The 17840-nt window shown below is 31.5% G+C and overlaps 1 protein-coding gene across 1 annotated transcript in view; it reads left to right on the forward strand.

Annotated features, from left to right (window-relative positions):
• LOC135960873 (transient receptor potential cation channel protein painless-like) overlaps window positions 1-17840 on the forward strand; it is a 55692-nt gene that overhangs the window by 34472 nt on the left and 3380 nt on the right. The gene's annotated exons all lie outside the window — the stretch shown is intronic.

Consider the following 17840-nt stretch of genomic DNA (forward strand, 5'->3'; position numbering starts at 1 on the left):
AAATGCGAATATCTCCTAAGCTATAAGAGACAATTGATAGCTACGATAGTAATTTTGTTGAAATCGGAACACAAACGAAGAAATAGGATAATTTTAAAAATGTAATATACCCGAGGTGTCCTACTTTGAGAACCCTTGGTCGCGGCCCTGGTGGGCCCATGAGGTCCACGTTCAGAACTTAAACTCGAGAACACTTCTTCTTTGCGTATGTGAAATTTCATTCAAACCAATCTAACCATTTAGAAGTTACAGATTTATTTCCCTCTTTTTTTTCTATACCACTATGTATCGCTTACGATAAAATTCGTTTACTGTAAAATGTAAACATTGACTTACGATAAAATCTTACACCTATAATTTTGAAGTTATTAACAATTTTGATATTCTGAGAACGCTAAAACATAAGTCGGTCCATAAAATTTTAATTTTTGCAATAAAAAAAATTTAGAAAATGTCGCTTACGATAATTTGGCGCTAAGGGCTCGATATGAAGATATGTTAAATATAAAATGTAAACATAGAATTTTGACCTAAACTTTCTTTATTTTATTATATAAGAAATTAAGCTAAATTACCCAATTAAAAAATATAGACTCCTTATATTGGCTGTATGACTTAAAAATGCGGGATTTTTAATAATTTTTAGATTTTATTTTGAAATATTTGTACAATATAAATTTATTGAAAGTATTGGCCATTGCTAATTATGACATTTTCCCATCTTTCTGGCAACATTTTGATTTTAAGCCAAAAGAACTACTCATCTTTTGAGGCCAAAAACGAATCGATCCAATTTTGGATACACTGTTCGATCGAAACAAATAGTAGTCGGACGGTGCACGGTCTGGACTATAAAGCGGGTGAGGCAAAACTTCCCAACCACTTCATTCTAATTACTTTTTAACAGGTATTGCAACATGTGGCCGTGTGTTGTCATGATGGAATATTATGGTTTCATGTCTGCCCGTTCCCTGTGATGATTTGGTCAGGTTTCAGCAGCTTATAATATATAAGACCCATTAGCTCCTACCAAATACAGATCATTACCTTAGCGCCATGGATATTTGGCATTGTTGTCGATTCGGCTGGTTGGCCGGGCTTCACATACGATATCTTACGCTTCGGGTTATTGTAATGGATCCCTTTTTCATTGCAAGTAATGATTAGGTGCCAACATGATTTTCTTTTATAGCTTTCAAGCATCATTTCCGACATGCAAAATCGCCTTTCAAAGTCTCTCGGCTTCAATTCGTATGGTACCCAATGCTTTGGATGAATCCTGCTGCTCGCAAACGTTTTGAAACTGCTGCTTATGTAGATCTCTATGATTTTGCAAGCTCTTTTTGAATTTTACAACAATCTTCATGGAATATTGCCTCCAATTCTTGGTCTTCGAACTTTATTGGCTAGTCTGGGCAATCTTTGACTTTCATGTCAAAATCACCACTTCAGAACCGAACAAACCATATCTCGTACATTGAAACCAATGGAACACATTTACCATAAACTTTTGTGAGTAATCGTTTAAAGAAGGAAAGCATTACTTTCCGCTTTGTTGGTACAAAATTCGATATTTTCGAAGCAAAAAGAACCTTGTTGTTTACACTTTAATGTTCCATAACTAAGTGAGAATAAATGACAGATATGTACCCTTCAAAATTACATATAAATTATTAAAAACAAAACCCGTGTTCTAACAATAGATTCAATTCCTCTATTCAATTTGCTGCTTGAGTAGCTCCCAATGATTTTGCAAGCTCTTGTTGAGTTTGACAATAGTTTTCTTGGAATAATGCTTCCAAGTCTTGGTCTTCAAACTTTTTTGGATGGATTGGACGATCTTAGTCTTCCGTGTCAAAATCACCATTTCTGAACCGAGCAATATTTAGACACGGTTCAGTAGAGTAGAAACATTGATATTAACAAATAAATTTCATCTAATTTATATTTATATTCTAGTGGAGTAACTGGACAATTTTGAAAACATGGTCCTAGAAATTTTTAATTACAAAATCGTAAATTAGCTTCCCAACGAGGGTTCCTAATTTCCCGGACTTTTTCCTTTTCCGGGAGAAAATTTAAAAATCTTTGCATTCCCGGGAATTTTTTATTACTAAATTAAACCAAAATCCAGTAAATTTATTTCGAATTGTCTTAGACCTTTGAGTGAAAAACATATTCCCGGGAATTCCCGAGAAATTTTTCCCGCGTAGGAACCATAAACCCAACGAATCAACCTAAAATTAAATATTAGAAAATAGGCTACGGAATGTATTTTAAGAAATAATTTTAACAAATTTGTGTCTTCTTTTTGATACCCTTCACCTTCGTGAGAAGGGTATCAAAAGGGTTTGTCATTTCGTTTGTAATTTCCACAATATAATCTTCCGAATTCTGGATCCTTATTGATAGCGGAGTTGATTAAGCCATGTCCGTCTGTTGAAATCAATTTTCTCAAAACCCCAGATATCTTCGGGATCCAAATCTTCAATAATTCTGTCAGACATGCTTTCGAGAAGTTTCCTATTTAAAATCAGCCAAATCGGTCCACAAATGGCTGAGATATGAGGAAAAAATACCAGGACAACCTCGATTTTTTACCTATTTTTTTTACCTATATCTGGATTATTAAGTCATTAATATAGACAACGACATATATAAGGCCATACATAGTAAGTTGGACCTACAATGGTTCAAAATCGAAAAAAATATTTTTTAAACCGATTTTTTTTTCCCAAAAGGAATCTATTTTTTTTTTTTTTTTTTGTTATTTCATTATTTTATTTTATTATAAACATTAGATTATTATATGTGTTTTTGTGTTCTAATGGCTAACTTGGTTTATTGTGCTGCTGGCAGCATAATAACGAATGATTACCTCACAGTTTCATTGTGCATTTAACTAAAATTGTGTAACATATTTTCCTAAAAATACTTATACATATACATACATATTTAAAACACCAGTATTCGTATTTGGATTAAATCAACACTAACCTAATGAATATTATATGTACTTGTTCACATGTACACATTTATTTATTTTAAATTTTTTATAGCATCAAACTAGTACCCAATAAACATCGATACAGTTTTCAAAATATTTCAACAATATGATTTGAAAAATTTTTGGATTTTTTAGAACTTTGAAAAAGCCATTTGTTTAACTTTGAGCATTAAACATGTTTTCAAATATGTAAATAATAATTAAATTTCATTATTCTGTGTTTATTGGGTATTTTGACATATTTATATTTGGAAATTATTTAAATTAATTGATGTCACCTGTTTTTTGTTATATGCTAAATTAAATTTTAAAAACTGACAATGATAATAACAACAATTGGATAAAAGTGAGTGTTTATGTACAGTATTTTTGTTCTAAATAAAGTGCTTAAAGTCATGATAAACCATGTATCCGCATCTCGGTATATTGAAGGTCAAAGGTCATACATATTAGTTTTTTGTATGTACATATTTTTGCTTATTATATGTACATCCTATGAGTTTAGGAGTTATTAAAACCTTTTTAGGGAATAAAATTATAGATACCCATGCTCACTTATGTTGAAGGGTATATAATAAATACATAAACAAGTAAGAAAGTATAATACCCTACACCAAGTAAATAAGCAAAACCATTTTTCTTTTAAAATATCAATAATTTATATTCGTTAGTGATTTTCGGAAGTGGGCCTTATACGGGAGCCATGACCAATTGTGGACCGATCACTATGAAATTAGGTCATGTGATTTATGTCTATATGAAAGTTATTTATGATGAATTTTGTGTGTATAACAAAATGTTTAACAGATTTATCCAGTTTAAAGTGATTTTTGGAAGCGGGTCTATATGGGAGCTATGACTAATTATGGACCGATCGTAACAAAATTTGGTGATACGAATTTCGAATACCTATATAAAACTTATTTGGAGCGAAATTTGTGGAGATAGATATATAAATTAAACATTTATGACCGATAAAGTCCAATTTCGGGAGGACATTTGTATGGGAGCTATGTGAAATAATGGACCGATTTTAGCCAATTTCAATAACCTTGGTCCTTGAGCCGAAAAATTATATATATCTAATTTGATCGAAATGTCTTCAAAATTGCGACCTGTACTTTGCGCACAAGGTTTACATGGACAGACGGACGGACATCGTTTAATCGACACATAAAGTGATTCTAAGTCGATTGATATACTTTAAGGTAGGTGTTAGCCCAATATTTTTGGGCGTTACAAAAATCTGCACAAACGCATTATACCCTCCCCACTATGGTGGTGTATGTCATGAATATCTCAAATCCCAAAAATACGGAATTTTTAAAATTTTTAGCTGTTATTTTTAAACATTTGTACAATATAAATTTATTGAAAGTATTGGCCATTGTTAGCTATATCCTTATCCCATTTTTCTGGCAACCTATGGATTCGGAGCCAAAAGAACTGCTCTAGAATGAATCAAGCCAATATACTCTGTTCCAAAGAGGCCAATAACGAATCAAGCCAATATATTCTGTTCCAAAGCGTAACCTAGAGAGATCGTTCTGCATCGATCGAAACAAATAGTAGTTGAACGGGGCATGGTCTGGTCTATAAATCGGGTCAGACAAAACTTCCCAACTACTTCATTCTAACATATATTTCCAAATGTGGCCGAGCGTTGTCATGGCCGTGTATTCTGGTCGTTTTTCGGCAAATGCTTTCAGCAGCCCTTTTGCACCCAGATTTCAGCAGCCCTTTTGCTCCCACCACATACAGAACATTACCTTAGCGCCATGGATATTTAGCTTTCTGTCGATTCGACTGGTTGGTGGACTTCACGTACGATCTCTTATGCTTCGGGTTATCGTAATGGATCCACTTTTCATCGCCAGCAATGATTCGGTACAAAAATTATTTTTTTTATAGCGTTCAAACATCATTTCTTCCAGCTTCAGCTTCAATTCGTATGGTACACAATTTCCTGCTGCTAGCAAACTGATTGCTGAAACTGAAATTTCTGATTGAGTACTTACCAATAATTTTGCAAGCTCTTGTTGAGTTTGACAATGACGAATTGTTGTTTACACTATAATGTTCAATAACTAATTGAGAATAAATGATAGATATATACCCTTCAAAAAGGCAAATAAGTTATTAAAAATAAAAACCACGCCATCTATTGTAAATGCCGCATTTTTAAGTCATACACCCAATAATTAAAATTTTTTCTACAACTTTTAACTTTTTATACCCTTCGTGAGAAGGGCAGGTGCGGCTCCAGAGGGGGTGAAATATGAAATTTTCGAAGACCCCAGATATCTTTGGGATTCAAATCTTCAATAATTCTGTCAGACATGCTTTCGAGAAGTTTTCTATTTTAAATCGGTTCACAAATGGCTGAGATATGAGGAAAAAACCAGGACAAGCTCGATTTTTGACCTATTTTTGACCTATTCTGGATTACTAAGTATTTAATATAGACAATATGGATATCTATATTTCAAAGACCTTTGCAACGACCTATATAAGACCATAGTAAGTTGGACCTACAATGGGTCAAAATCGGAAAAAAATATTTTTTAACCCGAATTTTTTTCAGCAAAAAAAATTAAAAAAACAAAAAAAATTTTTTTAATTTTAAAAAAAAAAAATTTAAATTTAAAAACCTTAAAAAAAAAATTTAAATAACAATTCGAAAAAAAATTTTTTACAAAAAATGAAAAAAACAAATTTGGAAAAAAAAATTTTTGTTTACCTAAAAATATTTAAAATTTGTATTTTGAAGTATAATTTGGTGAAGAGTATATAAGATTCGGCACAGCTTACTTGTTTTTTTTTTAAATTGTTCATGTGCAACCTCTAAACGTTATCCAATTTTGCTCAAATGTTCATCGTTAGATTTTGAGATGACGGAGAACAACCCTTGGGAGTATCGAAAACCTATAAAGTTCTAAATAAGCGCCAGCCTAGTGTACATCAGTGGTCGGCTCATACAGAACATGTCACATTAGTAAATGTATTGTAAAACGTAAAATTGATCGCTTACATTCGTATTGTATACATCTGAATAGACTGATCGTCTTCGGCTGCTAATGGCAGTGAGTGTCGACTACTACGTATTTCGCTACTTTAAAGATACTTCAATGTAGGTCTGTTACATACTTTCACTTACATTAATATGTATAACCCCGGGTTAACAACCACAACACATTAATTTTTGATTTTAACTAATAAACTCTATTACAAATATTTTTAAGCTCGATCTCCTATCTATGTATGTACAATGTGCATATTTTCTGACCACCATAATTTTAATTATTGAAGTTTATTGTTTAACTATACCCTTATTATATAGTAGAGATAATCATCATTTCAACAATACATAAATATGATTGTATGGTGATTAAACTTTATGTGACCTCTTTGACTTTGGGAATTTTAAGATCCCATCATATTTTTTGGACTTTTTCTTTTATTTTGTGTTAAGCGTTAAACAAAAGCCCAGTATTTTTCGATTTTTTTTGTATTTTTTTTCTCTATTTTTGTTGAAAGATAATCAATTAAAAACTCTTTTGTGAGCGAACGTTTTGTATTTGAAACCCCAGCATAAAATAAACTTAAAGAATCCGTACAACATTTTTTTTATAATTTGCTTTTTGCATTTTATGAATTAATGGAAAACGTAACGCTTAATTAACATGGGCGTTTAATTTAATGTAAGATACGATACTAGAAAAATGATATGGCACAATAAAAAAATGGTTGGTTGGTCATAGAAACTCAGACGCATAGACAGACAGATGGATGGATGGATGGACGGACAGATGTGCGTCTGAGTCTGAGAGCTGTTCAAATTAATTAAAACCTTATCTAACTACAAAAAGATGTTAATGATTTCTATTTCATTTCATTTATTTTGTTTTTATTTGCTGTTTTGTTTTTTTTTTTTCTTCATTTTAACATTTAAAATTCACACGCTTTTTTTTTGTTAACCGGAAAAAATTGTTTAAACAAATATCCAGTTTTTTAAAATTCGCACGGTATTCTTTTTTGTTTTAATTCTTGAGTGTGTCTTTATTTTATTTAAATTATAGTTCAAATATTTTAATCATAGTTGGTTGGAAGCTAATAAATGAGTGTCACAGATTTATGTTTTTGTTTTAATTCTTCAATGTGTCTTCATTTGATTTAAATTATAGTAAAGGGTCTTTCATTAAGTGCTTCCAATCTTTAAGTTTGTTTGAGATTTCATCAGGCTGAATTTAACTGTTGACTTGGCTTATGTTGGCTTGAGGGCCGCTGGCTCTACGTGCGATGACCATAGCCTCAAATCGCGATATGAACTGTGTAGCACGTAGCACCGTCCTGTTGAAACCACATGTCATTGGTGTCCATATCATCGAATTTGGGCCAAAAGAAGTCGGTAATCATCGACATATAGAGCTCGTTGTTAGCGGTGATGGCTTGGCCAACGTTGTTCTCAAAAAAGTATGGACCGGTGATGCTGTCAGCCTAAACTCCATACCAATCAGTAACTTTTTCGAGATGGATCTTATGTTGATTGGTATCGCCCTAACTTCGACAACTTTATCAAATGTTATTGAAAAAGTATGGACCGGTGATGCTGCCAGCCTAAACTCCATACCAATCAGTAACTTTTTCGAGATGCTCTTCGATCTTATGTTGATTGGTATCGCCCTAACTTCGACAACTTTATCAAATGTTATTGAACTCTTTATTCATACATGGTGAGTTGGCAAAACAAACTGAATAAATAGCAGCCAATTAGATAGATAGCCGCTATCAACTGTTAATGTTCGGAATTCCGTATTGAAAAATCCTTTACAAATATTGGAATCATAGTCGGTTTTATTAATTCTAACTGCGCTTATGATAAACTAACTCTGTGCAATTTCCTGTTACTATTTATATACACAGTGCCAGTCGTCTAGTAGTTTCATGAATTATCCATTTAACTGACAAAACTAGATTGTTCTATTTCTAGAGCTTTTAGCTTCATTAATGTTAATGCTAGCATCTTTAACAGTTAATGTTGTTATACTTATAAACCATGTTAATAACAGCGTATTATCAACATTAGTCAGTTTACAATTTTAACAATCTGCGTCATTTAGTTTGACAGCCATTGATAGCAGACTACCTAATGACTTGAGAAGTAATTTGAAAAACGTAAATTTCTTCTGCTGAAAAAAACATCACTTAAATAAAGGCTAAGCACCATCAATTTCAATGGTAAAAAAGTATTTTCCAGAATTTCGTTGTAGTCGTACACCCGAAGCATCGGAGATTGAAAGTGGTACAGGTTGTGCGCATCTCATATGACTCAGTGGTTTCAACTTTGAATGACCACTTGGGTATGAAAAAGCTTTCCGCAAGATGGTGCCGCGTTAGCTCACAATAGGGTGCACAAAAGGGTACCCACATGTGCAGTTTCTATAGCAAAAAAACATGAATTAGGATGCCTCTACCGAGTGAATATTTTTTGTTTTCAAACCTAATGGAAAGAAATTTTACTGCAAGAGATTTGACTCTCACCAAAAGTACCTTTTTTTGATGACCTCGACAAATCTTATTTTATTGAAATGATAGACATAATTGGAGAAACGCTGAACAAAGTGCATAGAACTCAAAGGAAACTACATATGTATGTGGAAAAATAAAATAATTTGTTATCCAAAAATCTTTCAAAAATACTCTTTTTGACCCACCAGATCCAAAATACTTAAAGTTTTTCGATGTTTTCGCTCCAAGAAAGTTTAAATTTCAAATTTATCCAGATATAAGGTTACCAAATTTACCGGTTTTTACCTTTCAATTGTTTGCATTTAAAAAAAAAATACATTCTAGTGGGAGGACAATTTACAGTTCAAATTTCATGTCGTCAGCCATAGAGAAAATATACATAGAGCGGAAACTGGAAAAAACTACTCAACAAAGTTTTCACATAGTTTTTATACTAATATATTCTCATCACTTAGATTTTTGACAACTGAGTTAGGCCTTTGTTAGGAGAATTTCAGATATACACACAGAATCAAATATGAGTAAACATTAGTAAATTTTTCGATTTTTTTAAGATCATGAAAATCACTATAGTCCGACTTAAATCTTCTTTTTTATCAGAACCGAATCTATTATTCAGCCCAATCTCCAACAAACCGAAGTTTTTAAATTTAATTCGATGGATATATCTTAGGATTTTCATTATCTTTGAGGCTGTGTGTATGTCTTCAGTTTCCGGGGTTTGGGCTATACGATGATGAATCAGTCAGTCTGTCAGTTTAGATTTGAAGTCTTGACAGATTTTCTTAAAATTTTTTGGGCGTGGCATCTCCCATACAAAGTTGAAGTTAATGATCGTTTATTTTGGAAGTTATAATATCCAGAGTCTTCTCCGATAAAAATATCATTATTTTATCTATAAATGGTCGTGTTAGGATAAATTAATGTGGCATCTATCATATAAAGTAATTATTGGATATCGATTTCTTGTACCTATGAATTGTTATATTATGACAGAAATGGGCAAGCTAAAATAAAAAGTATGTGCATTTTTGGTTCCTTTGTTTGATGTCTGGTCAGGTTTTCTCGTAATTTTGTGGGCGTGGTCAAAGTAATAATTAATTGACGTATATTCAAGAAATTATAATAGCTAGAGTCTTTAAATTTTGTATGAATAACTCTAATACAAAGTTTCCTAATTCCTAATCAAACCCGATCATATGTAAATGATCGGGTTTGGATAAATGGGCGTGTCACATACCGTACAAAGTTAATATTAATTATGGTATATCTATGAAATTACAACAGAGAGAATCTTTAAACTTTGTGTGCTTAAACCAATGTAATTATTTATTATTTTATATCTAGGAAAAGTTTGCTTAGTTAGAGACAAACAAAATTAAATACAATTTTAATTTATACATCAGTCAGTCCATTCTTCACTCTTTATGTCTGTTTGTGGCTATGTTAAATATATATTAAATATTATGTCTAGCATATTTTAATCAAGTTTGTTTGATTACATATTTATTAAATACAAAATTCATACTATTTCCAACGCTCCGTTTGGCACGTTTCTCTAATTAGTTGTTCAATTTACAGTATTCTATAAATAAAGGAATTGATTTTATGAAGTAACCACTAAAAATTATTAAAATTTGTTTGGTAATTTAGTTTGAAATAAAACTTTATTTACAAATTTAGCATGTAAAATATATATGTTTATAAAACAATATGTTAGAAGTTATAAATAGATGTTGTATACATGAATGGATGAGAAATATTTTTATTGAAAGAAAAGTTATAGCAGAAGTATCAAAAGTTAAAACTAAAATTAGCAACTTAACCCCTTTTTACATGGTAAAAAAAAGTAATATGATCTGTAAAATTTTTGTGTAGAAAATAGTCTAAACGTAATATGTAATGAAAAATTTGACAGTCTCTTTTTTTGAAATTATTCATAAAACAAGCAAGTCATATTAGATCGGGGTTGCTGAAAAACTTACTTCATAAGGATCGCGCAAAAGCAAAAAACAACAATCAAACGTCTTTCATAAACTTTTTATGACATATTGATAAATTTTCATTTTATTTTCTTGTCGTAAATTCTAATAATCTAAAGCCACCTTAAATAGTAAATTGATAATATTATGATAGAAGGTGGAATTAAGCGTTCGTAAACGTTATTTTGAACGAGTAAATTAACAACGTAGTTGCGGTTTTCATCCACTTTACAACAGTTAATTGTGTTTTGCTGTAGCAAAACACTGCCCAGCAGTTAAGCAAGTAGCCCATGTATCCCTTATTGTCACTAATGTCTGACCACTTGGCTGACTCCAATTTATATATTTTGGGTAATTTGATATGTATGTGCTCTTTGTTGTGTAAGAAAGAAGTCAATTGGTTACTTTATATATCCCAGGTAATCTAGCGTGATGTCAATTGTCACTTAAGTGTCTCTAGTCACTTTTAATGTTTTGTGTGTAAAAAATTGGTACTAAAACATTTTATAAAAATTGTGTTGGTATAATTCTCATACAGCTTATTTTATTTCTGCTTATGTATACTGTCATCCCATGTACATAAATAATATTTTGATTGGCTTCCAAAATATCGATAATTTAAATTTAATATTTTCGATTTTACTTCTTGTTGCCTATTAACCACCATCAATCATGCCAACTCAATTAAATAATTTAAAAAAAAATGTCTGTAGGCCATGATTTTTGACTAATTATTGATGAAAAACATGTAAACAGATCATTAAGGCACAGCCACAGATAGACAAAAAAAAAACCAGTTGAAACGGCACAAGCTGACACTTTGGCCCAAGAGGCCCTTTAATTTTCTTGTTTTACCGGCAAGGTAAATTACCCACATACGTCCAACAATGAGACAAAATTAGGCTTCATTAGTATTACTCAAGCGGCTGGCTTGATGTGTAATCAAGTTTTATACTTAAATTAACATTAACAAAGTGTAAATTAACTAATTAACTTGAACAGCGACTCGCTATTGTCGACAATGAAGGGTGATTTGTCTTCATTTTAATTGCAGACTTAAAGAGTAGAAATATATAGTTTGTGTTTATTAGACCAGCTCACGCAAAATGTGTAACTGCGGTCACTCCTAGAAAGCTACATTATTTTGAACATATTTGTTTGAAGACCCTCTAAACTCTTGATTAGCTAGATCACAATGTATGAAGCATAGAGAACATAGAGCGGAAACTCGAAAAAAACTCAAAAAAAAAAATTACTCAAAAAAGTTATACATACGAGTGTTGTTTTTGTTTTCACATAGTTTTTTTTACTAATACATTCTCACCACTTAGGTTTTTGACAACTGAGTTAGGTCTTATATGTAAATCTATTTAAAGTAATTGCCATTGTTAGTTATGACATTTTCCCATCTTTCTGGCAACATATGAATTCCGAGCCAAAAAAAACGGCTCATCTTTTGAAGCCAATAACGAATCAATCCAATATAGGATACTCTGTTCCAAAGTGAAGCATATCCCAGAGAGAGCGTTCTGTATCGATCGAAACAAATAGTAGTCGACCGGTGCAAGGTCTGGACTATAAAGCAGATGAAGGAAAACTTCCCAACCACTTCATTCTAAATACCTTTTAACAGATATTGCAACATGTGGGTGAACGTTGTCATGATGGAATATTACGGTTTCATATATGGCCGCATATTTTGGGCGTTTTTCGACCAATACTCTCTTAAAACGAACCAATTGCGTTCAGCAAATGTTCCCTGTGAATGTCTGGTCAGATTTCAACACTTGGCCCCCTTTTGTTCCCACCAAGTACAGATAATTACCTTAACGCCATGGATATTGGCTTTGGTTTCGATTCGCTGGTTAGACGGTCTTCAAGTAAGATCTCTTACGCTTTGGGTTATTGTAATGAATCCATTTTTCATCACAAGTAATAATTCGGTGCAAACATGATTTTATTTTGTTGCGATCAAGCTGCATTTCTGGCATATAAAATCATTTTTCAATTTATCTCGGCTTCAATTAGTCTGGTAACCAATTTCTCTGCTTTCGTATGAATCCTGCTGCTTGCAAATGTTTTGAAATTGCTGTTTGAAAATCTCCCAATGATTTTGCAAACTCTTGTTGAGTTTGACAACAATCTTCATGGGGTAATGCCTCCAATTCTTGGTCTTCAAACTTTTTTGAAGAACAATCTCTCGCAATATATTATAAATCCCGCATTTTTAAGCCATACACCCATAGTTGATAAATAATAACACTGTCCAACAAATTGAAACTTTTTGATTGGAATAGAATAGCGACCCTATAATTCTGAAAGGTCATGTCGAATAGATCATTTTTGTTAAATAAACGTAGAGTCTAGCTGGTCTGTATTTTTTTTAAAGTGAGTCAAAGTTTTAATTTTTTGATAGAAGGGAGTATTATGCTAACTGAAAAAATGTTGTAAGTTAATGCCTGAGAGAATTCTTATTGTCGGAGTCATATTGTGGAATTTTATGGGGCTCATTTTTGTGGAAGATAATAACTCTCTATCTCCCCTCTTTAGGGGTGTATTTGACCCTTTTTTTGAGAAAATCAAAAAAAGTCCTTTCAAAAAGGACATTTAAGGATTAAAATATTCTACGAAAATGTTTGCCGGAAAATTTCAGTGGGGGTTACCAAAGATACAAAAGTTGTAAATAGAGCGCTTTACGCTGAATTAGCAAAATTACACGACATCTCGGCTCTCACATTTTTTAAAAATATCTCCAAAAATACAAGTTGATTTCAACAAACAGACGGCTATATCGATCATTTCTGGGTCTACGATACTCTCATATTTTTGAGTGGTGTTTATAATAAAGAGTGAGCCGGTATAATGTTTTAACATATTATGATTGGTATATCTTAAATGACTCCTAACTTTAATGGTCATAATTTTAAAATGTTGTTTATTAACTTTTTCCTTAGCTTTGTATTTTGTTTTGTATTCAGCATTAATTAAGTGGTTAAATATGTTTAGCCAACTTAATATTTGTCTAGAAAAAGTAGGAAAAACAAATTATTATATACAAGAAACCAACAGTGGTCAAGTAATTTTACAAAAAAAGTAAATATATTTCAAAAAAAATTTGCATTTTAGGGCATATCAAGAATACAATATCGAAGCGTTTTTATTTAAAAACAACAACAGAATGTTTGTAGTTTTGCATTCTACTCCTAACATTTCATTGTCAATATTTAGACCTGGATCTAGGGACTTAACACAAAGTCATACCATGGAAGAAACATTTAACGTATTTTACCAATTTTATTTTGGAACCTAACTCAACTTATTTGTTTAAATTTAAGACCATAGTACATCAGTAAGACCAATGTTTTTTCTGGCATATTATTTCACTTAAATTAATGCATTCTACTCTATTACAAACATTATTTAAAGCGTTAATGCTTCGTTGAATTTCCGTTAAGCTTCCATAAAGAAATTTAATTTAATATGAAATTGCTTTAAAGGCAATGGCCAATTGAATGTCTAAGAAATAGACAATTAATTTCAAAGTAATAAAAAAAAATAGCAGTAATATAAAAAAGATTAAACAAAATTTTAATGCCATAAAGTAGCGCTTATTAATAATATGACGGAAATTAAGTCTATAAACATTTTTATTTATGTAAAAATTTTTAAGAACTGACTGCTAAATGAAGTTGAGAAAAAATATGAAATAATGAACATTTTTCTAAAATGAAAAATTTAAAGATTTAATATAAAGTTACCCTAAATGTATGTTAATTTCATGGTTCTAGATTTATTACTATGGAAAATGGAAACAATAACATTAGAGGAAATAAAATGTACTATTAAGTCCTGTTTGTCTCACATTCAGGATCATACGAGATAAATATTTTTTCTTAGATTCATTATTACAGAAAATTGAAGAAGTACCATTAAAAGAAAAACAAGTAAGAGAGCTATATTCGGCTGTGCCGAATCTTATATACCCTTCACCAAATTATACTTCAAAATAAAAATTTTAAATATTTTAGGTAAACAAACATTTTTGTTTCAAAGTTGTTTTTTCATTTTCTGAAAAAACCATTTCCGAATTGTTTTTTTTTTAATTTTAAAAAATTGTTTTTTTTTAAATTTAAAAAATTGTTTTTATTTAAATTGTTTTTATTTTAATATTTAGCGAAAATAAAACTTGTGGTAAAAAAAAAATTCGGGTTAAAAAATATTTTTCCTATTTTACCCATATTAATGGCTTAGTAATCCAGATATAGGTCAAAATTCGAGGTTGTCCTGGTTTTTTCTTTATATCTCAGCCATTTGTAGACGGATTTTCTCGATTTCCGGAGATATTGATGTATGAATCGTGTATGTAAGTTATTTGGGGGCTTCGGAAAGTTGATTTCAACATACAGACGGACAGACAGACATACGGACATGGCTTAGTCGACTCCGCTATATATGCTTTATAGGGTCTTTTTCCGTTTTCGGAAAATAATAAAAAAAATCTGTTCATTCCCGGGAATTTTTTGATACTAAATAAACCCTAAAACCAGTAAAATTATTCAATAATCGTTAAAAATTCGATAATTTTTGCACTTTTATTAAAAAATCATAATTCGATATCTTTTTCAAATCAGTATGACATAAAAATGTGGGATTTACACTAGATGGCGTGTCTTTTGAACTCTGTTTTTATTTTTAATAAATTATATGTCATTTTGAATGGTACATATCTGTTATTTGTTCTCACTTAGCTATAGAACATTGTAGTGTAAACTAAAATGCTTTTCTTTGCTTCGAAAATGTCGAATTTTGTACCAAATGCCGGAAGTTTTGCTTTACTTCTTTAATTTGAAAAAATGAGCTAGTGAAGGACACCGATTACCCACTAAAGCTTATAGTGAATGTGTTTCATCGGTTTCAACGTGCGAGAGATAGTTTGTGCGGTTAGAAGTTGTGATTTTGTGGTGACATGGAAGACAAAGATCTCCCAGGCCAGCCAAAAAAGCTTGAAGACCTAGAATTGGAGGCATTACTCCATGAAAATGATTGTCAAACTCAACAAGAGCTTGGAAAATCACTGAAGGCTACTCAAGCAGCAATTTCAAAACGTTTCCGAGCAGCAGGATTCATCCAAAAGCAGAGAAATTGTGTACCATACGAATTGAAGCCGAGAGACCTTGAAAAACGACCTTGCATGTCCGAAATGATGCTTGAACGCTATAAAAGAAAATAATTTTTGCATCGAATCATTACTTGCGATGAAAAATCTGATGTATAAGAGGTGGTATGTGAAACCCGGATAACCAGATGAATCGATACCAAAGCCAAATATTCATGGCGGTAAGGTAACGCTCTGTATTTGGTGGGACCAAAGGGGTCCTATCTATTATGAGCTGCTGAAATCTGACCAGACCATCACAGGGAACCTGTACAGAACGTAACTGTTGCCATTAATGATACCGTAATATTCTTATATCTGTTAAAAAGTATTTAAAATGAAGTGGTTGGGAAGTTTTGCCTCACTCGCTTTATAGTCCAGACCATGCCCCGTCCGACTACTATTATTTCGGTCGATGCAGAACGCTCTCTTTGGGATACGTTTTCCTATTTGGAACAGAGTATCCGATATTGACTTGATTCGGTTCTTGGTTATAATAGAATTATTCAATTCACAGCAAATCACAACAAAACATACATATAAATTATTTTCTTGACAAATATTTAGTTCTTTTTTCCTGAAATAAATAACAATATCGTAGTGGGAGTTTATAATAAACGTTTATATATCTATAACAAAAGTAGAAAAAATAATGTAAAGTTAAATTATCAAAATATTAAACATAGCTAAGCTTAATCAATGTTTAAATATTTTTTTGTATGACAAAAATATATTTAAACATTATCCGGCAATAGACTGCTTAAAAGTATCAAAATATTGTATCACCTTAATTAATTTCCTGAACGTAGTTTCAGAAAATTCAAATAGTACCATTTAAAGAACGAAAAAACTACCATTAGTTCTCCCTTTTTGATACCATAAAGGCCCCTATCCATGATTCTTTCATTACTGAGATGCATATCAGCTTAATATTATATCTAGAAGTTAAATAAAATAAAAAAGTACCTTTAGAAGAAAAGTACCAGATTTATTTTTCTCTCTGGAACCTACACATTCGAATTCCAAACACAGTCATAATTGTTGTAGGACAGGACGAACTAAAGTTTAAAATTGGCTTAATTGTTTTTGTTTGTTTTTCCCCTTTTTGGTACCTTATTTTTCCTGTGATTTACCCCCTAAAATTACTTATATGGGAAGAGCGGAACCTACAGTCCAACTGTCAAGTCTATAGCTTCAGGTGTTTGAGCTGTGCGATGATGAATCAGTGAGTCAGTCACCCAGTAACGTTACTCTTTTATATATTTATGTAGATATGTATATTTAGATGATATTAGTGGATGTATTGAATTTCGATTTTTGATAAGGGTTGCACAAAATTCTTGTTAAATTACAATACATTAAATAAAACTGAAGTTTATTGGCCACAAAAAGAGCACTTTAACGTAAGTTTACAGTTGTAGTCATGCATGAATTGATGATGTAGATAAAAATGAAATTTGTTTTACCAAAAAAAAGGGAAACAAGTGTGTTCAGTGAAATAATTAGCTAAATGTTTTCACTGTCTGTTTATATACTAATGAAATGTTTAATGAAATTTTACATAGTTGTTAGAAATAGAAAATCCAATTTTATTTTCAAATCCATATGTTTAGGAATCTGAGAGGAGTTGACAGGACGCACTACTGAAAAATCTGCCGATGAACCTATGTGAAATTTAATAATAAGTTCCCTCCTTTTATAAAAGACATTTGTATATACTTAAAGGTATATTAAATCGAGCGATTTCATCTTTAAACTAAACTTTTCAAAACAAAAACCCTTGACCAACACGTACGAAAACAGATCGCTGAAGCTGACCGCTTCCAGGCTGTAAAAGCTTTTAGAGCTCGTAGTTGTATTTTTGCAGATTCGTTTCAAGGTTGGATACCGATCCAAAACTGTAGTTCTAATTTGATAACGGTAATTATACTTATGTCGGTAACGGTATTTGCTTTTATTTCGGTAACGGTAGCTTAGCGGTAACAGTAGCTGAGCTGAAAGGCTTTTTTAGGGGTAACGGTTGCCAACCTTGAATTATTATTTTAAGATTTGTAAATAGCACACATATTTTTGTAACTTTGAACAATTTTTTAATCATATTTTACTATTTTATTACGATTGTATTTTGCTATACCATAAGTATTTAATGTGTAACTAAAATTGTGAT

The sequence above is a fragment of the Calliphora vicina genome, chromosome 5 (genome assembly GCF_958450345.1).
Source record: "Calliphora vicina chromosome 5, idCalVici1.1, whole genome shotgun sequence".
NCBI classification, from domain to species: Eukaryota; Metazoa; Arthropoda; class Insecta; order Diptera; family Calliphoridae; genus Calliphora; species Calliphora vicina.